This window comes from Schistocerca cancellata, chromosome 11 (genome assembly GCF_023864275.1).
Source record: "Schistocerca cancellata isolate TAMUIC-IGC-003103 chromosome 11, iqSchCanc2.1, whole genome shotgun sequence".
NCBI classification, from domain to species: domain Eukaryota; kingdom Metazoa; phylum Arthropoda; class Insecta; order Orthoptera; family Acrididae; genus Schistocerca; species Schistocerca cancellata.
The window spans coordinates 109008181-109034580 of NC_064636.1; positions in this window are offsets into that span (position 1 = coordinate 109008181).

The window sequence follows — 26400 nt, forward strand, 5'->3', positions numbered from 1 at the left end:
TTTCATGATTTTGAGCCTTTCCGGAGCCCCTTAAGCCGGTACATAGAATTTTACTTTCGAATTCACTGAACGCTTCACGCATGGCAGTCCTTACGCAAACTTTGACATCGTTTAGGTTCTGTTTGTCTGAGAGGTTTTGGCTGCGTTTAAACTTGGAGTGAAGCTCTCTTTGCTTTCGCAGTAGTTTCCTAACTTTGTTGTTGAACCACGATGGGTTTTTCCCGTCCCTCACAGTTTTACTCGGCATGTACCCGTCTAAAACGCATTTTACAATTGCCTTAAACTTTTTCCATAAACACTCAACATTGTCAGTGGCGGAACAGAAATTTTCGTTTTGATCTGTTAGGTAGTCTGAAATCTGCCTTCTATTACTCTTGCTAAACAGATAAACCCTCCTCCCTTTTTTTAATATTCCTATTAACTTCCATATTCAGGGATGCTGCAACGGCCTTATGATCACTGATTCCCTGTTCTGCACTTACAGAGTCGAAAAGTTCGGGTCTGTTTGTTATCAGCAGGTCCAAGATGTTATCTCCACGATTCGTTTTGATCTGTTAGGTAGTCTGAAATCTGCCTTCTATTTCTCTTGCTAAACAGATAAACCTTCCTCCCTTTTTTTATATTCCTATTAACTTCCATATTCAGGGATGCTGCAATGGTTCTTATGATCTCTGGTTCCCTGTTCTGCACTTACAGAGTCGAAAAGTTCGGGTCTGTTTGTTATCAGCAGGTCCAAGATGTTATCTCCACGATTCGGTTCTCTGTTTAATTGCTCGAGGTAATTTTTGGATATTGCACTCAGTATAATGTCACTTGATGCTCTGTCCCTACCAAACGTCCTAAACATCTGAGTGTCCCAGTCTGTATCTGGTAAATTGAAATCTCCACCTAAGACTATAATATGCTGAGAAAATTTATGTGCAATGTATTCCAAATTGTCTCTCAGTTGTTCTGCAACTAATGCTACTGAGTCGGGGGGTTGGTAAAAGGAAACAATTATTAACCTAGTTCGGTTGTTGAGTGTAACCTCCACCCATAATATTTCACAGGAACTATCCACTTCTACTACACTACAGGATAAACTACTACTAACAGCGACAAACACGCCACCACCGGTTGCATGCAATCTATCCTTTCTAAACACCGGCTGTGCCTTTGTAAAAATTTCGGCTGAATTTATCTCTGGCTTCAGCCAGCTTTCTGTACCTATAACGATTTCAGCTTCGGTGCTTTCTATCAGCGCTTGAAGTTCCGGTACTTTACCAATGCAGCTTCGACAGTTTACAATTACAATACCGATTGCTGCTTGGTCCCCGCATGTCCTGACTTTGCCCTGCACCCTTTGAGGCTGTTGCCCTTTCTGTACTTGCCCGAGGCCATCTAACCTAAAAAACCGCCCAGTCCACGCCACACAATCCCTGCTACCCGTGTAGCCGCTTGCTGCGTGTAGTGGACTCCTGACCTATCTAGTGGAGCCCGAAACCCGACCACCCTATGGCGCAAGTCGAGGAATCTGCAGCCCACACGGTCGCAGAACCGTCTCAGCCTCTGATTCTGACGCTCCACTCCGCTCTGTACCATAGGTCCGCAGTCAGTCCTGTCGACGATGCTGCAGATGGTGAGCTCTGCTTTCATCCCACTAGCGAGACTGGCAGTCTTCACCAAATCAGATAGCCGCCGGACGCCAGAGAGGACTTCCTCCGATCCATAGCGACACACATCATTGTTGCCGAGATGAGCGACCACCTGCAGATGGGTGCACCCTGTATCCTTCATGGCATCCGGAAGGACCCATTCCACATCTGGAATGACTCCCCCCGATATGCACATGGAGTGCACATTGGTTTTCTTCCCCTCTCTTGCTGCCATATCCCTAAGAGGCCTCATAACGCGCCTGACGTTGGAGCTCCCAACTACCAGTAAGCCCAACCTCTGCAACTGCCCGGATCTTGCAGACTGAGGGGCTACCTGTGGAACAGGACAAGCAGCCATCTCCGGCCGAACATCAGTATCAGCCGGAGACAGAGCCTGAAACCGGTTCGTCAGACAAACTGGAGAGGCGTTCCATTCAGCCCTCCGGAATGTCTTTCGCCCCCTGCCACACCTCGAGATGACCTCCCACTCTACCACAGGTGAGGGATCAGCCTCAATGTGGGCAGTAACCTGGGCAGCCACAGTCGTAGTCCGATCGGGGGATGCGTGGGACGAGCTGGCCGTCCCCGACAAAACCCCATCCAGACCCCCACAATGATGCCCATGGGCAACAGCCTCAAGCTGTGTGACCGAAGCCAACACTGCCTGAAGCTGGGAGCGAAGGGATGCCAACTCAGCCTGCATCCGAACACAACAGTTGCAGTCCCTATCCATGCTAAAAACTGTTATGCAAAGAACGTCTGAACTAATCTACAGAGAGCACAAACAAATCAACACAAAATTTAAACTGTTATTAAAATACAAGATTGCTTAGTAAATGCAGTAATGCTGCTACTTGCGCACTGCTGACACACTGCTTGGCGGCGGAATGAGACTACGTGATTTTACACTATTCAGGTACTAAAACGCGATGCTACAACTCTCAAATACTATAATACGCCCGAAATTTATTAATTTAAACAACGCAAGTACCAAAAACACGCAAAGAAATTAAGAATTAAACTGTGTAACAAATGAGTGAGCTAGGAGTATACGACTTTATGCTGGCAGCTGCTTATCCAACGGTGGCAGGGAGCACACTGGCTGTGACCAACCAACACTGGCCGTTCAAAACAAAAACAGAAGACTCCTCGCTTAACAGTCGCCTGCGAAATATCGTAAGCGGCCTCTCGTGGGGTAACTTGCGCCCTCTTCAAGTGTCTGCCGATTGTGTTGTTTCAACACTTGCGTGGCACTCTCACGTGGGTCAACCACACCTGTGATTATTTGTGCTGCCCTTCTCTGTAGACGTTCAGTAGCCGCTGTCGATGCTATCTGGTATGGGACCGACACACTTGAGTATCATGCTATGACGGGACACACAAGTAACCAATATCGACTGCAGTTGGCTCCACTGTCCGAGCAACCTGCCAGAGGTCCGGAGCCATCGTCACTACATGTCACCCCAGCTCACTAGTTTACAATTCGTCAGGATCGGATAACGGAGCAACTAAGATGGCTTGTAACAAAAAAAAGAGTGCCCCCAAAACAACTCCGGGTTAACATTTTGTTAGAAATGGGAACGGAATTTCGGACACTCTCGCTCACGGTATGTCTGCTGCGTCAAATCTGAGTAAAAATGCGAAATCAGGACGGAAACCTCCATCGGCTTCTGCCGCAACATCTGACTGCAATCCTACTGTCGAAGTCTGCGACTCCCTTTCCGCACAGTGAGTCATAAATATTTCGAATTCCTGTATAGTCTCTTAACGCTGAGACTGTTCCCGCCCTGACAGTTAAAATTATTGCTGACCTTACCCCTAATTACTACTCCCTATGAGATCAGAGAGTGACAGTATGTAAACTATGATAGCTTACTGATTTCTGTATCCTCAATATAGGCAATTATTCTGACTGCAAATGTTGCAGAGCCTTGTCGCCTTAGAAGATCTAAACTACTTTCCAATTAAGATTGTGATTTATACGTACACCCAAAAATTTAGTATGCTCTACCCTCTCTACTGACTTCTGTTGGTGAGTTATATTTATTGAAGTAACTGTAATTTTTACAGAGGAAAACTAGGTGTACTGGGTTTTTTCAAAGTTTAAAGTAAGCCCATTTGCAGGAAACCAATTAATGTCTTTTCCAGAGACTTTATTTCTATCATTTTGAAATGTATATTCTTTTACCGGAGTAATAATGGCGCTTGTATCTTCAACAAAGAGTGTCTGTTCAGCTTCTTGTTTCAGATAAGAAAGAAGGTCGTTCACATATATCAGAACAAAAGGTGCCCCATGATTGAACCCAGTGGAACACCTAATGTAATTTTAACCCAGTTAGATGAAGTGGGAAACTTCCATAAATCATTTGACCCATACAAAGAAACTTTTTGTTTGCTGTTCTGTAGGTATCACTTAAACCACTCTTATGCTATTCCATTTACACGATAGTATTGTACTTTCTGTAACATAATGTCATGGTTCACACAATAAGACGCTTTGGACAAGTTACAGAAATTCCTACTGGTGACATTTTACTATTAAAGACTCTATTATGTGGACACTGAATTTGTATATTGCTGTCTCGGTGTAACAGCATTTTCGAAATCCGAACTGTGATTTTCTCGTATCTCACTACTGTTGAGATGGCTAACCACTCTTGAGTACATTACTTCCTCTTAGATTTTTGAAAATGCTGTAAGCAAGGATACTGGCCAATAATTATTGACATCTGTGGTGTCCCCCTTTCTGCAGAGAGGCCTGAAAAGTGTATATTTTCACCTGTCTGGGAAAATACCTAGAGCTAGTAATGCATTACATATTTGATTCAGGACATCAGTTATAATTGCTCCACATTGTTTTAATATCTTATTTGAGATGTCATTTACTCCAACAGAAAAGTTATTTTTGAAAGATTTAATAACTTTACTTATTTCAGAAGAGGTTGTTAGGTGAAACTCAATCTGACTAAAATTTTTCAAAACTGACTCTTCTATGTAATTTAATAGTAATATTACTTCCCCCAGTGGTTACTTATCCTGTCTCCCTTCTAACAATATTCCACATTGATTTGATTTAATTGCCAGAGTTGTTAATTTCTTCTCTAACATACATATTTCTTGATTTCCTTACAACTTTACTCAGAGTGTTACAATAATTGTTATAGTGTAAAACTACTTCTGGATATTTACTAGTTCTTGCTGTCTCATACGGTTTTCTTTTTCTTTCTGAAGACATTGTAATACCTGTAATAATCCAAGGTTCTTTGAAAAGTTTGAGGTGTTACATTTAGTAATTTTCTTTGTGAAACAGTGTTCTAAAATGGATAAAATTTATCAAGAAATATTTTGCATTAATCATTACCATTTGGCTCATTATATACATCTCCCCAATTAACATTTCTTAAACTTTCTCTGAAGTGATCTATAGATACCACGTTGAGCAACCTAACACTTTTACTTAATGGCTTCTCAACTGGACACCCTGTTAGGTTTTGTAAGTTAATCAATTGTGCGTCATGGTCTGACAATCCATTTACCACAGGGAAAGCATGTGTTTGTTTTACATCTTCTTTCTGTACAAATACATTATGTATTAGATTGCTATACGTGTAGGGAAATTGACCACTGATTCTAAGTTATATGTTGTTAATAACACTTCTAGTTCACTTTTCCTATCAGAATTACTCAGAAAGTTTGGACTGAAATCACCACATATTAATAAATTCTCCTTTTTGACAGCAAAATAGTGAGTCAAACTTTACAATGAATAGCTCCCAGTCTCCTAATGGGGACCTGTACACTGTTGCTAATATCAATACTACATTATCTAGGTGAAGTTCACATGCAGAAATCTCAAAGTGCTGATCAACACAGAATTTGCTTATGTCTATTGTTTTGTATTTAATGTTTCAAATGGCTCTGAGCGCTATGGGACTTAACTTCTGAGGTCATGAGTCCCTTAGCTCTTAGAACTACTTAAACCTAACTAACCTAAGGACATCACACACATCCATGCCCAAGGCAGGATTTGAACCTGCAACTGTAGTGGTCACGCGGTTCCAGACTATAATAGCTAAAACATCTTGGCCACTCGGGCTGGAATTTTGTATTTATACCCTTGTTTTATGAAAATGGCAACTTCTCTTTTATCCATCCTAGATGCTTTTATCCATCCTAAAATGCTAAATTATACCCATTTATGCTGACACTATCCATCCCTACAGTTACATGGTGTTCAGACAGAGTATATCAACGACATTCTTATTTTTGAGACCATCTAAACATGGTAATAGCTCATCTACTTTATTTTTTATTCCCCTGAAATTTTGATGAAGTAAGTTGATACTGCCCTTAGCTTTGCCCCTATTTACTGTACATGAAGTTTCTTTTATTATATTTATTTAGATTGTTGTCTGTCTGGACTTTGACTTTAAGCTAAAAAACCTGTCTGCCTGGACCCATTCACCACGGGTATCACCTCTTGTGTGACTGTCCCCCCCCCCTCCTTACGATTTGTGCTAATAGAGAAGACAACTTATTTTTCCCCTTCCTAATCAGGTGCAGGCTGTATGTAGTGTATCCCCACGTACCAATAGCATTAACTGGAACAACACTTACGTGAGATTTGGTCGGTGTCTGGAGCAGCACATTCAACTCACTGTTAACATGCCTTAAAGCAGTGTTTACCCAGGGCTGAACATGGCGCTGAAAGACCTCCACAGACGCCACATTTGTGTGCCCAGTTTCTGCTCCTATTTTATCCAGGTCACTTCTAATACTGTATCTTGGATTCATAGCCAGGGTGTTTCCTGCTCCTACAACTATAATTACCTGATCTTCCTTCTCAAAGTCATTGCATCGCTAATTTTTCTGTCACCTGCCTAAGGCTAGTACTTTGTTTCACAAAACTTGTTTCCTGGTACCCCGCAACTAATTTCTCACACTCCTCCCATGAGACTTCTTCTTTTCCTATTCTAGTTTGATCCTGACCTGTCTTCTTTCTTTAAGCTAATATTCTGCTTCAACCTACTTTCAACTACATCTGGATGAGGCCCTTCCTCCACTTCAGATAGCAACCCAAACTGATTTAGTATTTGAATTTCTGGAGTCTTTTCAAGTGTTTCCCTTTTTCGCCCTTTGCTTTCTACTTTTTCCAAGTTCTCAGTCTCTTTTTCCTTCCTTAAATTACATAATTCCTAGTCTGCGTTATCTAGTTCAGCCTTAAGGGCACAACTTTTTGCCTCATGTTCAGCAATTTTTCTGTCCTTTCTACATAACCTACACTGCCATCGAAGAGCCTCATTTTCTTCCCTCCACGAAACCATAACTTACAGTCCACACAGAGCACCACCTCTTTCAAATTCCTATGCAAACAGCACATTTTTCACATATGGTTTGATAGACAAACTTAACACAATAGCAGACAATAAGTTGGCACAAGACCTGTACTAATCCGTAAATAAACACTAATGTATACAAACTTTTAAACTTATTTCCGAAAGTTTTATCTACACAAACACTGTATGAGAGAAACGAATTAGTTAGGATTTAAAGGAATAACTGCAGTCAAAAACGAAAATCTACACTCGTCCCAAATTTACAGTAACAAAACGTAAACAAACTAGCGACTACCAGCCTTTACCAATTACTTCCTTTTAGATCGAAATACAGTCAGGAAACCGATACCTTCAATAGATAGACTACTGGAGAAGTAAGTACATTAATCTAAATTTTAATATTAAGAAAATTAGCTCTTATTTCAATATTAATCACTTAAATTAGTGAGATCTTTATTATAATAAATAGTGACCAGGATATGCAGTTGGTAAAAGTGAAACCACAAAACTTGGTACAAGGAGTTTCCCAGTAACTGTAAACCATTTAAAATACTTGAATGACTTTATTGATAACTTGGGAAATTTCACCAGAAAGAATGATGATTGTTCACAACAGACCACTCACTCACTCACTATTTGAAAATATGGTAAATTGTTTTGAAGAAAGTGAAAGTAGAAACATTAATTTCTTATGTGAGGAAGTGAATTTAATGGGTGAACAAAAGAAACATTACAGATATTAGCTAGATTTTATTATATTTTGTAGTATTTTATTTTCAATATCACGAGTGTCTTGTGCTACCCTGTCCTAAAACACTGCATAAGATTAGTCCATATTTTGAAACACACCAAACAGGAGAGTCGCTAGGTCGCAATTTTCTGTTGCACAAAACAGAAGATAAAGTTCCTTTGTGACACAGATTATGTTGCTTCACTAATGGTTGACAAAACTCACTTGAAACTTTATTTGGACTACACAGGAGGTAACATTTTGGAGACTGGATTCAGTTCTAAAACTGTGACGACTAGTGCTCAGGTTTTTATACCTCCAGTTAGGAACGTAAATGGTGAAGAACACTCTAATTAAGAAAATATTTCATAGGCTACACATAATTTGTTTTAATTAGCCTGTGTTGTTGGTGATAAGATCTCAATTAACACACGTCCCACATGGTTCCCCTCCTCAACTGTCAAATTTTTACAAACACCCCTGTGATGACACAAAACCCCTCTTTGTGTTTTATGTCCTGTTCACATATTAAAATGCGTCACAAACAACTGAATCAGTAAGAAAGATACTGATGAGAAAATAAAGTACCCACAGTTTGAAACAATTTCAGAAAGTATACAAATGCTTGTGACCAAGTTCTCTGCTGTTAAAAAGGTACATGATGGAGTGCATCCACAGATAATAAAATCTGCCAACAAACTTAATTTAAAGGCTCTTTGTAAAAGCAACATTGAGCAACAAAATGCCAAACCTGTGCTTAATAGTTTCAGTGAGATCGCTTATCAAGGTTTGTTAGCCTTGGAGGAACATTATCTTGCTGAAAGTTTTGAGAGCACTGCTAAATTCATCAAAATTAATTTGTACATGGTGGAATCTTTGATGTCCTGGTAGATTATCCCTTTCAAGGATGCACTGCAGAAACCACTTTCCGGAACAAACGGCCAAAATATCAGATATTTAGAAAGTTTTTCATCGTTGTTGGATATATGGGAATGTCGTCCTGAACACACATTTGAATTATAAAATAACACACATTTGGCCATTTCAGATTCCATTCGCAGTCTAGTGACGACCAAGTACTGAGGCGAGGACACGAATTTTAAATATGTTTTGCCATGAAATGTTCAGACAGGTGCTGTAGAAGCGAGATTTTGGAAACAGCGAACAGTGGAACGATCTCAATGATTTGTATCTTTGGTATCTTGAGACAGAATTAGACATTCAATTCAAGGTTAGGTTTCAGACGCTGCTGTCCCTGGAAATTCCATCATCCGCTCTTGGAGAAGTTGGAATAGATTCAGATTCTTTTATAACTGACTTTGAAGATGATGTGACCTTACCTCCAACAAACATTTACGGTATAATCGATTTCAGTGAGGAACAAATTCAGTCTGTTCAGGAATACTTGCCTGTTTTCACATACTTGTCAGTGTATTGTGCCAGATCTGTTCCTAAGAAGTTGAGATGTGAGACATCTAAAACATATTTAGAGCTAGATAAAGTCTTTTAGTAATAGAAATGATGAACATATAAGAAACACAGACAGAAATAGGTCGTCTTGTCATAATAATGAGGTTATTAATGCTGTTATTTTTACTTATTAGGTTGCTAGAGAACATGAACACAGCTACATGAGATGCTCTCCCCAGAGAAATTTGCTGTTGATGCAATTAAAAGAGACTGCTACCTAAGGGAGTTGTCTTGTGTAGTAAGGTAGATCACACAGACTACAGATTTCTTTAGCGTGTACCGGTTGTAAAAGTAGGGTTTAATATGTTACTCAATAATTATGTTAAAAAAATTAACGATAGCCATAACGGTACTAACAATAAAAATAGAAAGTTTTCAACTGTAAACTAGTTTGGAATAAATTTTGTGACATTTTAACAGACATTTACATTTGTCATTTTCCCCTCAGTCCTAATTTTCTCTTCTCGATATGCTTAATTGCAGGTTTAACACTGAATATGCATAATACTAAGCCTATATTTTACTTACAAGGAATCTGTAAAGAGGTCGACATCTTGAATACAGGTGTTAATACTACATAGTTAACCAACACGTACTGCAGTGAGCAAAACATTGACTACCGCACTGCCATCTGTTGGCGACGACAGGCAACAGCTGTGTGGCAGCCGTTCGGCACCCAGTAGCAGCCGTCAGCTGGCAGGCACGTTTATTTCGCATTTTGGCGTCAAATCGGAAAGTATTTGAAGTAGAACTCAAACCTACAACTGCATATCTACTGTTCTTTGAAGACCTTTATATAAGCGAGCGATTGTTTACACTACTTATTCCAAGAATATTTCATACTCGTTCTTATAGTTCGTGACAAATGCATATAGTTTACAACTCTTAACAGGATTTATTTTTGTCTCACTTGACCTTGAAAAGGCCTACGACCGTGTCTGGCATCCCGGTCTCCTGTTTAAACTCCAAACCTACGCCCTTCCTATCAACTACATCCGTCTGGTGGCCTCCTTCCTCTCCCACCGCCCCTCCTACGTTACCATCCATCATGCCAATTCCCGCACCTTCTACCCCTCTGCCGGTGTGCCCCAGGGCTCTGTCCTCTCCCCTCTCCTCTACCTCCTGTACACAGCAGATATGCCCCAACCCCCCCCTCCAGTGCACCTCTTGCAATATGCTGATGACACCGCATTCCTCGCCCTCGCTCCTACCCTCCAACGGTCCCAACGCCTTCTCCAGAATCACCTTGACCTTTTTGCTGCATGGTGTAACCAATGGCTCCTGAAACTCAATCCTTCCAAGACCCAGGCAATCATCGTAGGTCGTACCACTCGCTCCTTCCGGCTCCTGGATTTCTCCCTTACTGTCTGCGCACGTCCTGTCCGTCTCACCCCCACCCTCACCTACTTTGGCCTCACCATTGACCGTCACCTCACCTGGATCCCTCATCTCCGATCCATCCAATCCAAAGCCCACAACCGCCTCCGCCTCCTCAAACTCCTCTCTGGCCGGACATGGGGGTTGCACCCCTCTACCATCCTCCACACCTACAAATCCTTAATCTGTCCCATCCTCTGTTATGCCAGTCCTGCCTGGATATCTGCCCCCCCCAAATTCTATCAGTCCCTCCAGATCCTTGAGCGTCATGCACTCCGCCTCGCCTTCCGTATCCGCCTCCCGTCCCCCACGCGGATCCTCTATGGTCTCATTCCTTTCCCCCATCTGCTCCTCTTCCTCGAACATATCCGCATCCTCTACACCTCCCGCCGTCTTGAACCCCCTCACCCCCTGGTTGCTCCTCTCCTCTCCCATCCTCGCCCCCTGCCCCGTCTTCACCGTTGTGTCCCCCCTACCCTCCATCTCTACACCCTCCATCTCCTTTCCCAAGGTGGCTTCCGTCAACTCCCCCTCCCGGATGATGCCCTCTCTCCCTCCATTTATCCTTCCTATCAACTCTGATCCTCCCTCCCCCTCCTTTCCTCTGTCCTTTCCCTGGGCTCCCTCTTCCCCCCCCCCTTCCGTCCTGTTTCCTCCCCACTACACCTCTCCCTACCTCCCTTCTCCCCCCCAGTCCTTTTGTATTCCCCTCCTCTGCCTACCCCCCTCCCTGTCGCGTCTGCCCCCCACCCCTCTTATGGGTCCTCATCCTCCATCAGCTCCTTTCCCGGTTCCCCCCCCCCCTTCGCTTTTACTCTCCTTTCCCCCCCTTTTTGTTTTCCCATCTCCTGTCCAGTTTCCCCCCACCTGCTCTCGACTGTGGTGTCACCTTTGCCGACTTTTTCGTGCTGTGTTCTAGTGACTATTCAGTGTTGTGTTGCGAACAGAAACCATGCTGTCGCTGGGTGTGCATTTTATATACTTTGCGAACAGAATCCAGACTGTCGCCGTGTTTTTTTAATTGTCTATTGTTTCCCCTGTCTGCTCCGTATGTATTTTTATTCGCTTCATCCTCCCTCTGTTGTTTGTTTTAATTTCCCCATTTTCTTTTCACCTTGTTACTCACTAAGTCCCCGATTTTATCGCCTGTTTTTTATTATTGTTTATTCTCCTGCTCTTTATCAGAAAATCTGTAGGCTGCAGAGCGGCGTGCTAAGCTGCTGCCAGCCCGCCCCCTTCGGGGGGAATTGAAATTCAATAAAGGAAAAAAAAAAAAAAAAAGGACAGGATTTATTTCTCATCAATAATCATGTCCTGATCACTAATCATGTAGTAATTTTTGGCAGAGGTTCATCCGAACACGGTATGTGCCTCTTAATCATCGCACAAGAATCGCTGTGCATGCGCATTGGCGCCACTATGCTGAACGTGAAGGGGTTAAGGAGTGGTATCTCAACTACGATGCCGAATAACATCAATAAGTCATTCATTTCCCAATCGAGAAGCAGTTACTGATGGGTCTCGAACGAGCAAGACAGAATTACTTTACAAGAAATATAAAGGCGCTACAAAATATTTTTATTTGATTATATTCCGTTTCTTCCCACCCCCTTGCTTTCTATGTTTGTGTGTGTGCGGTTTTTTCCTGTCTGCATGTGTAAGAGTGAAAATTACATGTAACAAAATGTCTCAATTATTTTAAAGAGTTATGAATGTGTGTTTCCTTACTCATTCATGATATTACACGAATCAATAGATTTCAAAATACTTGCACTAATTTATGCGCTGTTTCTTTAAATGTGTATTTGTATGAAACAAAATTTTGTATCTAAGTTTTAGCAAATTCGGTAATTTTCCAGTAACGGAAAATGAACATGGTATGCTCTAGCTATATTTTACAATTAGTAGTTCACATCCGCACTTGTTTTCCATTAAAAGGTGTTAATGCTTTTTGTGATCAAATATATAACATAAAACATTCACAGGCGTTGATCTCTAACTGTAGCACAAAAAGGTACAAATTACGATTGAGGTGTTGTCACTCTAAGAGCCTATGTTAAAAGCTGCTCTTCAAAAAAGTCGAAATATTGCAAATATGAGACTTACAGTGATAATAGGCATCAGTGAAGGCAATGATGACCACATTTATTTTACGTTATTTAAAATGATAATTTGTTTCTAGGTGGCATTGCCTGACGACGGCGAGCTCTACGCTACAGACTGCCCATCCAGTATCGATCGATCGTGACAAGCGCGAGACTGCCCACCGTGCTGCCATCTTGGGGCGCCGGCTTGCAGCACGGTGTAGTTGCGTGGCCAGCCGTTCGATGGCAGGACCAGCTGTAATAGTAACATGTCTTAACCCATTGAAGTTCTCACAGTCGCATCCGTTACGTACTTTGTTTTATTACACACAACTGATATATGTGTTGTGGCTTCGTTGCAGAGGAAATTATGAAAATGAGCCACGAGTAGCGGTGTTTTCCTCTCTTAAATGAGCAGAGTTCCAACAGAACTGGATAGCTGACTGCAATACATCGTGAAAATTTCCAGGTTACACAGAATTAGAAGGTAAATTCAACATTTTACAATTCACTTAGATTGTGTCCCAGCGCATGTGCTTTAATGTAGAGAGCATGACCAACTTGCTGTGTATGCGTGTTAGCATGATGTCCAGTTATTCAGGAACAAGGTAATTTCAGTTCACCTGATGCCAATATATGGCAGAGCAAGTTCACTGTATACAGTACTGAATCACTAGCAGACTGTAATTTATTTATGCAGCTTTATAACTCAAAATTCCGAGTCGGTATTGATCGATTCGTTCTGAAAGTCACCGACACTAATCGCATGTTTGCGTTAGTATTAGTGGCAACCTAGCGTTTGGGTTCAAAAATGGTTCAAATGGCTCTGAGCACTATGCGACTTAACTTCGGAGGTCATCAGTCGCCTAGAACTTAGAACTAATTAAACCTAACTAACCTAAGGACATCACACACATCCATGCCCGAGGCAGGATTCGAACCTGCGACCGTAGCGGTCACGCGGTTCCAGACTGAAGCGCCTTTAACCGCACGGCCACACCGGCCGGCTAGCGTTTGGGCATCATCATATATAGCTATTAAAAATATTTTTGTCATTATTTCAAGGTCTGCGAGCTCCATTTCACTGAGGACCTCATTCTGAGACTTGGTGAATACTTCGACAGATCCACAGGACAGAAATATTCTGTGCCTCTTCTGAAACCTCGCCTTAAACCAGCAACTGTACCATTGATTCTGCCTGTCTAGAGTACCTTTCGTCACCTTCTTGTTCAATGGAAGTGCGTGGAAAACAGAAACGTAGAACGAGATATTGCAGCTAATGTAACAACTTATGCCCATTATGAACAGGAAAGACATTGCGTGGACTTGAATGGCTTTCTGTAGTACATGGAGGGGATCAAGGTGCCCGAAGACTGCATACTGTAAAGTCAAGAAGTGTCATTAGTTTTGCTCTAATAGAAACGACACATACTCTTACACATTCATGTCCTGTTGTGGTGTCACTGGCCCGAGTATGCAGTTACTTGTTGGTAAAAGTATAACCACAAAATTTGATACATGGAAGTTCCCATTAACTATAAACCATTTGACTCTGGTATGTGTAACCTGGGTGCAACCGACCTGCAGGCAGTTTTAACTTTTAATTACTATATGAAAGGCCTAAAATTGTGGTACGCTCTCTTGCAGTATTCAGTAACACATTAAATCTGTGTCATTAGTTTTAAGTGTTACTTACATTTTCGTCTTTATACCACACACTTACATAACCTGGGTCCTTGGAAACCTATGGTTTATGTTGTAGCGTTATCAAATTAGACTGGGTTGTAATCGTTTACATGTTGTTGAAATTCAGAGAATGCATTATTGGTACACCTAGACATTGTTGTCACTGCAGAAAGTGTATTGTTATGACTTGCTACAGATAGTGAAACGTCCCCTTTGAACAATTGTACATGACTGTGCTTAAACTGACACACAATATTTTTTAGCGCAACGCAATCTGACTTTCAATAATCCCTACAAAAGAATGGCCCTGACTATCATTAACCTATACCTTTCGCAAATCACTTACCTCACAAAAATCTTCGTTACTTGAACTACTGCAATACAGCGAGCGCCACTACTGCCAGCTAAATAAAAGATTAAAACTACGGAAGGCACTAACTACTGATAGGCATAGTTAGCAAATGAAAGATTTTAATAGAGAACAAACAATGTATTTACCTTAATAGTGTTAAAAATCATAATATACATAGCAGTTCATGACATCCAGTCTTACAAATTTCAAAACTCCGCCATTTCTCTCCCCACATCCACCACTGCTGGCGGCTCACCTCCAACTGCGCAACGCTACGCGCTGTTAACAGTCAACTGCCCAACGCTACAATGGTGAGTATTACAACAATGCCAACCAGCCACAGACTGCAGACAGCACAGAGCGCTACGTGGCGTTACTAATAAGAAAACCTAAGCAGCCTACTTACAATAGCATACTGCTGTGTTGCTAACAGAGCGAAATATTGTAGTGGATTATTACGAGTATGTGAAGAAACATAGTAATGTTGTGGGAGTTAGTTGCAACAACAGTGTGGTGTCTGATATTCGTTATAAACTCAGAAGAAAGGTATGTGTCATTTGTAACAATAAACAATAAAATGAACTGCAATTACAGTCCTACAACAGTCGACCAAAGAAGAGACATTGTTTCTTCACATTATTTTTTTTTCAGATATAATGACAGAAACTTCATCTAAAAAAATGAGCAGAAACAAGGTAGCATATGCTTATCAAGCCGAGATTTTGAATCTGTTGTTAGTCAATGGGTAGCTGAAGATGATGATTTCCTTTCAGACGTAAGTAATGCTTCAGATGAAAACCAGGAAATTGTTCGTTAGGCAGTGGCATGCAGGTCTCTGAGTGAAGAACAAAGTAGTGATGGTGGCGATGATGACGTTAGTGATGATAATGATGGTGACAATGATGTAGGTAATAATGTCTCTGAAAAATAATCAGTGAAAATGCAAACAAACATATTGCTCCAAATGGTATGCAATGGAGTAACTGCCCCCCAGTGCCAAATAAAATGCCTTCACACAATTTGGTGAAATTTATTACAGGACCAGCAAGGGGTGTAATCACTTACACCTGCAAAGATGGATGGAATTTATTTATTCCTCTAGCCATTGAGGATGGAATTGAGATATGCACAAACCTAGAAGGAAGAAGAGTTTGTGTACCAAGAAAAATAAACCTAGAATGATGTAGCTTGAAACGAAATGTTTGCATTCTGGGTAATTTTACTTCATAATGGAGCAGATAAGGTTTGGGATGTTCCAATCAGGGAACTTTTCTGAGAAGGTACTGCAATCCAATATATAGAGCTACAATGTCTGAGAGATGGTTTGAGGCAATAATAAGATTAGTTAGATTTGATGACAAATGAAAATATTCTGAATGCCTGAAGGTAAACTGGTTATGCCGTTGACAGGAATGTATACACTGGAAGAGAAACAGGTGAGCTACGCCAGAAAAATTTGGGCTTTTCCACAGTGAAGACCCTTGCAGGCAACATTGCTATTGCTGGTACAGTCAGAAATGTTACTGATAGTTGTGAGAACAATGATGAATAAAAGAGAAATTCCAAAAGAGATGAAGCACAATTGGTGAAGAGCAGTAAATTCAAGGCCATTGGACCCAGGCTATTTAAATGTGCAGAAAATATAGGTAATGCACAAAAGGATTAAATGACTAAATTTACATCATAGATAACTTGGAAAACTTCACCAGAAAGAACAATAATACTTCAGTAACAATCTAATTTCTATTCTGAACCAATTATTTGAAAGAAATTTTTTTTTTGGTAAAACTGAAAGTAGCAACATTAATTTTTTACGTGAGCAAGTGAATTTAATAGGCGTCAAAAGAAGTATTAGAGATGCTCGCCAGATTGTATTATTTTTTGTAGTATTTTATTTTCAACATCAACACACACTTACGAGTTTATAAGGAGCACAAATTGTCTTGCACTACCTCTTCCTAATGCAATGCATGATGTACGTGTGCATTTTCCAACACTCAGCAGCTACTATACAAATCAGCACTTCAAATTTCTTTGTGAATCAGTTCACGTTGTTCATTGATTACTCTGTGTTCTTAGTGACAAACATTCAATTAACAGGTGGGCTACATCATCCTTTGTTTCGCCTTCTCAACTGTCAATTGCTTACAGTCTCCTTTGTAATGACAGACAACCCCCTTTTTAGTTTAACATTCCGTTCCTATATTAAAATGTCACATACATCTAGATCGATAAAGATGATCCAGATCAGACAATAAAGTACAATTTTGGTGAATATTTTTGGAACAGTGATCAGTAAAATATTATATTTTAACTAAAGTTCAGTCTTGAGCACAACAATTACCTCTCAATAACGTAGATGACCGGTTTCGGTTATATTTATATAAACATCTTCAGACCAATGGCCTCCTTGGAGGATGGTAGGCGGAGCTCTCTCTCCTCAGTTACTTTGTAACAGCTGAGGAGAGTTCCTCCTACCATCCTCCAAAGAGGCCGTGGGTCTGAAGATGTTTATATGAATATAACCGAAACCGGTCACCTACGTTATTGAGACATAAGTGATGTGATCAAGACTGAACTTTAGTTAAAATAAGACAATAAAGTACCCACAGTTTGAAACTGATTATGACGAAAATCTCTGCAGTTAAAAAGCATATGACGTGGAGTGTACACAGATGATAAATTTTTGCCATGAAACTTAAAGTTGTTTTTTTTATGAAAGCAACCTGGAGTGCAAAATGTCATATTTGTGCTGAATATTTTCCATGAGAGGACTGTTCAAGGTTTGTTAACCTTGGGGGAACACCATTTTACTGAAAGTTTTGCGAGCACTGTTAAATACATCAAAATTAATTTGAACATGGTGGAACATTTTAAATAGTAGATGACTTGGTAGAGATATCCGTTCAAGGATGCACTGCAGAAACTACATTTCAGCACAGTATCATATATTTTCAAGAATTTTTATATGGTTGGATGTATGGAAACGTTGTCCTGATTTCACATGCGAATTATCCAATGACACTCATTTGTGCATATCTTGTATCACTCATGCTCTTCTACAAATGACCAAGTACCGCATTGAGGACTCGAATTTTAAATATCTTTTGCTAGGAATGGTTTAAACAGAAAGAAATGGAAAATATCGAATAATGGCAGTATGTTACTATTTGCTATCTCTGGGACAGGTATTTAAAATTGAATGCAAGCTAAGAATTCGGGCCCCACTACCCTTGAAAACTCCATCTGAAACAGATTTAGATTCTTTGGAAGGCTACTGTGTAGATGATGTCACCTTACCCCCACCATGACCAATCTTTGACAGTATAATGGATTTCAGTGAGGATCAAATTCAGTCTGTTCAGGAATACTTGCCATCTTTCACACAAACTTGTCAAGGTACTGTGCCAATGATAAATTGGTGAAGCAGTGCTGCCCCTGTGCGCTGTTTATTCATTGTTACACACACCATCTGAATTTGGTACTGTTACATGTCTCCTAAATCATACGACAAGTACACATGTTTGTAAGTGATCTTACTGCAATCCATTCGTTTTTCAGCATATCATCGAAAAGAACTGTATTGCTAACTGAGAAAGGATTTAAACTGCCATATGCAAACTACACTCGCTGGAACTTTCGTTCCAAGGCAGTTTCAACAATATCTAGTAATTTCTCAGATCTATATAGTGGTTTTAATTATATAATTGATGATACAGACTCTCAGTGGTACCCAGAATCTTTCGGTTGCGCTGTGGGAATGAAACAATGGATGGAATATACTACGTTTGTCTACTTGCTTTGCTTCTACCAAGGATGCTTTGTTTATGTAGATCATCTCTTTAATGTTCTTCAGTAAATATCAGTCAGTATAACTGCTTGCGACGACGAAATAAGAACTGTTTTGAGAAACTTGCGACAACTAAACAGGGAAGCATTCGTTGATGAATGCATTAAATGCAACTTGTGTTTGAATGGCAACTTATCATTCTGTGATAGTCAAAAGACATCTCTAAGGGCACTAGCTTACGAGATACTGGATTTGCAAATTGTTCAGATGTAAAGAAGATTTCAAGACATTCCCCAAATTCAGTTGTTGAACTTTTGAACGAAAAGTGTTTCCTGACCTATCAAAAAGAATTCTCAAAGTTGATACTGCTTCAGTTATTTGAACAGTACCCTTTTTTTAAAACAAGAAAAACTTAAAAATGAATTGTGTAATATATACGCTGATGAGAAAAACACTTATCTACAAGAATCCTCTTAAAGTACATTGTCAACAATGATTTAGACTCTGTTTATGAAGAAACAACGAAGTTTCTGCGTTTCGTTTTGACCCTACCCACAACGACAGCAAGCAGGTAAACGAAGCATAAATACTCTTAAATGAGTGCAGAATTATTTAAGGAATTCAATGTCCAACACCCGGCTCTCGTGTTTGAGCACGTTAGCATTAGAAAAGACACTACTTGGAGTTTGTCGTCGTTTCTTCAACAAGTTATTATTATTATTATTATTACTTTTATTATTATTACTGGCGGTAGTAGTGGTAGTGGTGGTAGTGGTAGTGGCAGTAGTAGTAGTAGTAGTAGTACTTGTTGTTGTTGTTTAATTTGATGCCTTTTGTTTCATTTGTATAAATTATTGTTTATTGTACTCTTTTGTCTCCCTATAACTGTAGAGCCTCCCCAACCTTTACAACCACGCTACGCCACTGATAATTTTGAGAAACATATATGTCTTCTGATGTTACACAAAGTCTTGGAGGCAAAAAAAATTATTCAAATATTTCTTAAATCACATAGCAAAGGGATGCAAAAGAAGATTATGCTTACGAGGCATCTTAAGTTCTGCTTCTTCGCCACTTTGAGTGCTAGTGTCGCTCCACTCATCAAACGGTAATAACTTTGACACCAGTGAGTGTAGCGGCTGTTATGTTAGACTGTGATAAAGCCTAGAATAAAAAAAGTCTCCTTCTTTATTGTGATTTCAACTCCTCTCAAAGTGGGCGCACTGACAGCAGATTAAAACCGCACTTCAGCCAGAAGTTACATGAACTGTATTTAAAAGGTAGTTAAAATATGTAAAGGTTCTATACAAAGTCATCCCCTGTGCTGGCTTCTGCCTCAACCTGTCGACAACTTCCCGCATTCTCTTATTCCTCAAACCCAACAAACCCCCATCTGTCACCTCTTCCTATCATCCCATCTGCCGCAACTCCATTTTCAGTAAGGTCTTTGAATCCATCCTCTCCCATCGTATCCATATCCACCTCCATCAACACCACCTCCTCCCCCGTACCCAGTGATGTTTCCAACCCTCATTCTCCACCAAAGATCAACTGCTTAACCTCGACCGCCTTCTGTCCCTCCAGCTTAAATACTATCGCCGGGACTTTTTTGTTTCCCTCGTCCTCCAAAATGCCTACGACAGCATGTAGCATCCCAACCTACTCTTCTAACGCCAAGCCTACGCCCTGCCAATCAATTTTGTCTGTCTGGTCGGTTTCTTATGCTGTCCTTATTTCACTCTCCAAGCCACCAAAACCTATCTCTTTTATCCCACTGCTGGCGTCCCCCAGACCTCCATCCTCTACATACTCCTCTGTCTCCTGCACATTGCCAACATGCCCTTATCACCTCCTCCTGTCCACCTCCTACAATACGCTGATGTCACCACGTTCCTGCCTCTCTATCCTACGCTTCAACGGTCCTAGCACACTCCAAACCCACTCTTTTGATTTGTACCTCACCATTTATGGTCATCCCATCCAGATCACCCCCGCCCTGAGATACTTTACCCTCACCCTCGACTATCAGCTCACCTTGACCCCTCATCTCCTGAACATCCAGCAGAAAGCCCATTCCCACCTCTGCCTCCTGAAACACCTCTCTTGCTGGACATTGGGATTGCAAACTTACACCATCCTCCACACCTACAAATCCCTCATACATCCTATCCTCTGCTATGCTAGTAGTTCCTGGATCTCCACCCTCTCCCCCACTTCTATAAGGCTCCCTAGATGCTACAATGCCATGTACATTGCCTTGCCTTCCGTATCTGCCTTCCTTCCCCTACATGACTCCTGTATGGCCTCATCACCTTCCCCCACCTCCTCATATTCCCCCAACATCTTCACATCCTTTACACTGTCCACAGGCTTGATGCCCCCACCCCCTGGTTTCCTCCTTCCTCTCCAGCCCCCCCCCCCCACCTGTTGCTGCAACTCTATTGCTGTATACCTCCCTCTCTCCATGGCATGGACCTAGGTTGGTTGGTTGGTTTTTTTGGGGAAGGAGACCAGACAGCGTGGTCATCGGTCTCATCGGATTAGGGGAGGATGGGGAAGAAAGTCGGCCGTGCCCTTTCAGAGGAACCATCCCGGCATTTGCCTGGAGTGATTTAGGGAAATCACGGAAAACCTAAATCAGGATGGCCGGACGCGTGATTGAACCATCGTCCTCCCGAATCATGGACCTGGGCGCTGATGTTTAGTGGAGGAACAGAGCGAGCTGAATTTCGCAAAGTCCCTGTTTTTGGAATCGGTGTGCATTTTTACAGAAGATATTTTCGTTACGCAAAAACGTATTAATACGTGCATGCAGAATATCTCCGATAACAGATTGACATCAACAACATAAGTCTATAATTGTGTGCATCTTTCGTAAGACCCATCTTGGAATACTTGACCAATACTTCAGTGTGGGATCTCTATCTGTGAAAGAAAATAGGCACTATAAAAAAATAATCTCTCACCAAAAAGTATGAATATATAACTTTATGTGTTCTTCAAAAAAACCTATTATTGCAAATAGCAAAGAACATTCTTTATGAAACAGCCATGAAATAAAAGTCCACTGCTGCTGCAATTGTAGTGAAACACGTTTCGGATATGAAACAAAATAGTGTTTTGCTAAATGCGGACCCCATCCAAAAACATTTATATGTTCAGTTTCTTAATATTCACATTTTTCTCTATGAATCGGCAAGCGATTACATCACACCCGATGGTAAGAATGCGTCAACGTCGTCCAGATTCTAAAACGCATAGGGAGACGTAATAGTGAACTTTGGAAATGTGCCGTATATTTCCTTTGATGGCTGCATGTTTCACGCCATTGTTCACAATTGTGCCATTAAATCGCCCACTTACGTGACGTATTTACAAGCACCAAATTCACCATCACATCTACATTCCTGTACTACACTGCAAACCACTGTGAGGTACATGGCAGAGTACTTGGCACAGTAACAAGTTTCGACATTTTTTCCCGTTCCTTTCGCGTACAGATTGCGTTAAGGGTGAGTGCTGAGACGACTCGGTGTTGTGGCCGGCCTGCCTCTGCGTTCAGCCTCCTTACAGCAGCGACGCGTAGTGGCTGGAGAGCGCCTCTGGACTCTACATCTACATCTACATTTATACTCCGCAAGCCACCCAACGGTGTGTGGCAGAGGGCACTTTACGTGCCACTGTCATTACCTCCCTTTTCTGCTCCAGTCGCGTATGGCTCGCGGGAAGAACGACTGTCTGAAAGCCTCCGTGCGCGCTGGAATCTCTCTAATTTTACATTCGTGATCTCCTCGGAAGGTATAAGTAGGGGGAAGCAATATAGTCGATACCTCTTCCAGAAACGCACCCTCTCGAAACCTGGCGAGCAAGCTACACCGCGATGCAGAGCGCCTCTCTTGCAGAGTCTGCCACTTGAGTTTGCTAAACATCTCCGTAACGCTATCACGGTTACCAAGTAACCCTGTGACGAAACGCGCCGCTCTTCTTTGGATCTTCTCTATCTCCTCTGTCAACCCGATCTGGTACGGATCCCACACTGTTGAGCAATACTCAAGAATAGGTCGAACGAGTGTTTTGTAAGCCACCTCCTTTGTTGATGGACTACATGTTCTAAGGACTCTCCCAATGAATCTCAACCTGGTACCCGCCTTACCAACAATTAATTTTATATGATCATTCCACTTCAAATCGTTCCGCACGCATACCCCCAGATATTTTACAGAAGTAACTGCTACCAGTGTTTGTTGCGCTATCATATAATCATACACTAAAGGATCCTTCTTTCTATGTATTCGCAACACATTACATTTGTCTATATTAAGGGTCAGTTGCCACTCCCTGCACCAAGTGCCTATCCGCTGCAGATCTTCCTGCATTTCGCTACAATTTTCCAATGCTGCAACTTCTCTGCATACTACAGCATCATCCGCGAAAAGCCGCATGGAACTTCCGACACTATCTACTAGATCATTTATATATATTGTGAAAAGCAAAGGTCCCATAACACTCCCCTGTGGCACGCCAGAGGTTACTTTAATGTCTGTAGACGTCTCTCCATTGATAACAACATGCAGTGTTCTGTTTGCTAAAAACTCTTCAATCCAGCCACACAGCTGGTCTGATATTCCGTAGGCTCTTACTTTGTTTATCAGGCGGCGGTGCGGAACTGTATCGAACGCCTTCCGGAAGTCAAGAAAAATAGCATCTACCTGGGAGCCTGTATCTAATATTTTCTGGGTCTCATGAACAAATTAAGCGAGTTGGGTCTCACACGATCGCTATTTCCGGAATCCATGTTGATTCCTACAGAGTAGATACTGGGTTTCCAAAAACGACATGATACTCTAGCCAAAAACATGTTCTAAAATTCTACAACAGATCGACGTCATAGATATAAGTCTATAGTTTTGTGCATCTGCTCGACAACCCTTCTTGAAGACTGGGACTACCTGTGCTCTTTTCCAATCATTTGGAACCTTCCGTTCCTCTAGAGACTTGCAGTACATGGCTGTTAGAAGGGGGGCAAGTTTTTCGCGTACTCTGTGTAGAATCGAATTGGTATCCCGTCAGGTCCAGTGGACTTTCCTCTGTTGAGTGATTCCAGTTGCTTTTCTATTCCTTGGACACTTATTTCTATGTCAGCCATTTTTTCGTTTGTGCGAGGATTTAGAGAAGGAACTGCAGTGCGGTCTTCCCCTGTGAAACAGCTTTGGAAAAAGGTGTTTAGTATTTCAGCTTTACGCTTGTCATCCTTTGTTTCAATGCCTTCATCATCTCAGAGTGTCTGGACATGCTGTTTCGAGCCACTTACTCATTTAACGTAAGACCAGATCTTCCTAGGATTTTCTGTTAAGGGGCTCCGGAACGCCCTATACCTGCAATCTTAAAATAACGCTTATAAATTACATCTTTCCTCACAAAGTATTTGGGGTAGGAAGTTGAACATTTGCAGATTATTTATTGGAATATGGGCTACAACTTAACACAGGGATTTTACAAAATTTTAGTTCAGTTATTGTAGATGATTTTTTTTCAATTGTAATGAAAATTCACAACATTTTTTTGCAATTTTTTATTTATGTATTCAAAAATGTACAGTTTTTTGGAAAAAGGCTGTGTTAAATTATGCAGAAGGTACTGTGTAACATTTACTGAAAGTTTGAAACAAATATGTTTGGAAGATCCTTAGAAAACATGTAATTAGTATGAGAAAATAAAAGTTTTGGGAATCGAGCGACAAAGATTGGATTAACTTTTTAGTGCATTCCAGGTCCATAGGATGGATTATCTTCATCCTCTGCAAACTCCTCCTCCAGCTTCCTCTTGTTCCTCCTCCTGTTTACTCTTGCTTGTATTTCTAGACTCTTTACAGCCCTGTATGCAGCCCGAAGGCGTTCCTTGTCTAAAGCAAGCATCGCTCGTTGTTGTGTTCGTAGATTTTGCTACCATTTTCTTCAGTTGCAGTTACTGCAACACTGTTCCAAAAGGTGGTCATGTATGAACACTTATCACATTTCAGTTGTATTTCACTAGCAAGTCCTACGTGCTTTATTATGGAGAGTTCCAGACCAACTTCACTACAATGATTACATCTTACACAGTTTGAAAAAATTCCTTTGAGAACCGACATATCAAATATTTCATTCACATCCGATTCGCCCATAAAACATTCATAGTTTTCACTCATTGAACCAAGCTTCTTCTGTGAAGTATTTTCTTTCCCACTTTGACTGCTATGGGCAGGTGTACTTGAGAGGTTAGGTTCACTCACTTGGTTATCGTCCTTATTGGTTACAGTAATAACACATACCTTTGGCTTTCCAACATTTCTCCTTTTCTTAAAAGCCTTCAGAGGATTTCTAATAACTTTACTTTTACTCATTATTATACTTCAACAAAACAGAGACTCAAGAAACAGAATTAATTACGAATATTTTCGAGATAACGACAGAGTAAATAAACATGAAACAATCGACAATCACACCAGCGATATATATTGAACCATCACAGGTTAGCCACAACACATACTTTATCTCACATCACTAAAATGTACCTGATGAACACAGACGTTAAATAACACCATTTGACAGCAGTTTAACAGCGCCACAGTGGGTCACGCCCATGTAGAACACATTTCAAAAAAAATTTAAAAATAGTTGTAGTCTTCGGAATTGAATAAATTATATATCTATTAAAAGGTAATAGTCTGCAGATTCAGAAAACGCAAAAAAGTAAAAATTGAACTTTTCATGATTTTGAGCCTTTCCGGAGCCCCTTAAGCCGGTACATAGAATTTTACTTTCGAATTCACTGAACGCTTCACGCATGGCAGTCCTTACGCAAACTTTGACATCGTTTAGGTTCTGTTTGTCTGAGAGGTTTTGGCTGCGTTTAAACTTGGAGTGAAGCTCTCTTTGCTTTCGCAGTAGTTTCCTAACTTTGTTGTTGAACCACGATGGGTTTTTCCCGTCCCTCACAGTTTTACTCGGCATGTACCCGTCTAAAACGCATTTTACAATTGCCTTAAACTTTTTCCATAAACACTCAACATTGTCAGTGGCGGAACAGAAATTTTCGTTTTGATCTGTTAGGTAGTCTGAAATCTGCCTTCTATTACTCTTGCTAAACAGATAAACCCTCCTCCCTTTTTTAATATTCCTATTAACTTCCATATTCAGGGATGCTGCAACGGCCTTATGATCACTGATTCCCTGTTCTGCACTTACAGAGTCGAAAAGTTCGGGTCTGTTTGTTATCAGCAGGTCCAAGATGTTATCTCCACGATTCGTTTTGATCTGTTAGGTAGTCTGAAATCTGCCTTCTATTTCTCTTGCTAAACAGATAAACCTTCCTCCCTTTTTTTATATTCCTATTAACTTCCATATTCAGGGATGCTGCAATGGTTCTTATGATCTCTGGTTCCCTGTTCTGCACTTACAGAGTCGAAAAGTTCGGGTCTGTTTGTTATCAGCAGGTCCAAGATGTTATCTCCACGATTCGGTTCTCTGTTTAATTGCTCGAGGTAATTTTTGGATATTGCACTCAGTATAATGTCACTTGATGCTCTGTCCCTACCAAACGTCCTAAACATCTGAGTGTCCCAGTCTGTATCTGGTAAATTGAAATCTCCACCTAAGACTATAATATGCTGAGAAAATTTATGTGCAATGTATTCCAAATTGTCTCTCAGTTGTTCTGCAACTAATGCTGCTGAGTCGGGGGGTTGGTAAAAGGAGTCAATTATTAACCTAGCTCGGTTGTTGAGTGTAACCTCCACCCATAATATTTCACAGGAACTATCCACTTCTACTACACTACAGGATAAACTACTACTAACAGCGACAAACACGCCACCACCGGTTGCATGCAATCTATCCTTTCTAAACACCGGCTGTGCCTTTGTAAAAATTTCGGCTGAATTTATCTCTGGCTTCAGCCAGC